We start from the raw sequence: 2,013 nt of genomic DNA, 5'->3' as shown, positions 1-2,013 counted from the left end.
ATTAGCAATTACTTTAAAATTCTGACTTGTAAAAATAATATAAAACAATTATGCAAAAATGGAAAAACAATAAAATAAATACTCTTTAATAAATAAATAAAATTATTTATTCCGTTACTTCACTAACTGAAGCAGATGGCTTCCTTTGACTCATAAAGGGTCAGGTATGCAGAAAGGATTACAAGGTTAAACCAGAATTGTTACAGAACAGAAAGAGTTGGTTCACCAGTAGCTCCCGGAGTCAACCAAGAATTAATATGGAGGAAGATTGGCTATTTTATTATGAATGGCGCCCCCCAGGGGACAGGAAGCTAATGCTCAGAAGCCCAGACTCCACCATGGTGTGTAGGTTACAGATTCTATGGGACAAAATCACAAGACACTGTGGGTTAGCAGTTCAGGGTCGTGTTGGGAGGTGATCGGTCAGAGGTGAAGTCAGGGTGATAAATCATCTCTTCAGGTCTTGAGGACAGTTCGGAGGTGCGTTCCAGCGTCCCCCTGTGTGCGGTTAAGGGGTGTGAATCTGACGGTGGCTGCCTAATTTGGAGGTTCAGATTTGCAGACAATGAAGACCCCACGTCAAATAAGAATAACTAAGTACTTTATTAAGAGAAAGCAAAGTGAAAGCAAGAATCAAGAGCGTCCATCATCAGACGGGAAGTCACCAACACCCGGACACAGATGCTGGGGACCCCGGAGGCAGCATTCGGGGTCCAACTGGGAAAGTTCCAAGCGAAGCCTCCTCCTCTCAGGTGGGATTCCACAGTCTCACTTTGGGGGCGATGCTTAAATACGTTTTAGACAAAATTGGCTATGCGCCCAGGGCCTAGCATGACTTAAATAACCAGCAGGTCCCTCTGGGAGAAGGGCCAGTTCTCCCTGGGAGAGAGCGTGTCCATAGTTCATCTTTATAGTAAAGGTCACAGCTGGAGTATAAACAGGGAGGATTCTCAGTGTCCCTTTAACCTGTCTGGTTTCATGGGAAAGTAGCCAGGGGGTCATTCCACCTTAGGGCTCAGGGGCTGATGCATAACTTGTCTAAGGGTTATCCTTAGCCTGCCCGAGGTTCAGACCATGTGACTATCAGCGGGTCCGGACTATCATCTTCTGCTGCCTGGGGCGTTGCTGATTATCTGGGGGAAAGGCTAGGCCTCTGAGTGGGAGAGAGAGAGAGAGAGAGAGAGAGAGAAAAGAGAGGAAAGCAGAGAGGAAAGGGGTGATTTCTAGACCTGGGATTTAAAATTAAATGTAATCAAAATCATAAGGACCCTTGGTTTCAGAACTAACCGGGGACTAATTATATACGTTTTCCCACCATCCTATCTGTTACAAAATTCATCAGTGTATAAATGTAGACACGGATGGTTAAATGGAATGTGGTAGGAACAGGCAGTGAGACTTTACCTGAAAAATATCAGTGATTTCCTTCAAGGACTAGTTTCAAACACTCACGCTGTCAGCTTTATTCTCACCTCCAAGTGGCTCCCAGATCAGGAGCATCAGAGTTGGATTAAAGCGCTTACCCTGGTGAAGCAAATTGAAATTAAGCGTCCTCATCTAAAGCTAAGAGGCTCACCCAATGTTGGAATCCACTTTGTGGTTATTCCCTAGTTGCCTTTCTGACGTTATTTATTTATTTATTTATTTATTTATTTATTTATTTATTATTGATTTGAGAGAGAGAGAGAGGGAGAACCATCTCTTTGTTATTCCACTTATTGCTGCGTTCCTTGGTTGACTCTTGCATGTTCTCTGACGGGGATCAAACCCACAAACTTGGTGTATGGGGATGATGCTCTCAGCAGCTGAGCCGCCTGGCCTGGGCCCGTCAGCCATCTGACTGGAGTATGCCTGGGTCCTCTGATACATACAGCCTCCTGATAGCAGGCCACCGTCTCTGACAGGTTGGCCTAAATCCAAAGCCAGCCCTTGAGCAGGGAAGATGTAATCCCATCTCAAAATGTATCCCAAAAACCCAAATAACTTCAAACATGGCCAAGAGGAAGAATCTGG

This window comes from Pteronotus mesoamericanus, unplaced genomic scaffold (assembly GCF_021234165.1).
Source record: "Pteronotus mesoamericanus isolate MK-2021 breed Mesoamerican mustached bat unplaced genomic scaffold, CSHL_Meso_final scaffold_1135, whole genome shotgun sequence".
In the NCBI taxonomy this organism is placed as follows: domain Eukaryota; kingdom Metazoa; phylum Chordata; class Mammalia; order Chiroptera; family Mormoopidae; genus Pteronotus; species Pteronotus mesoamericanus.
This window is presented reverse-complemented; position numbering follows the sequence as displayed.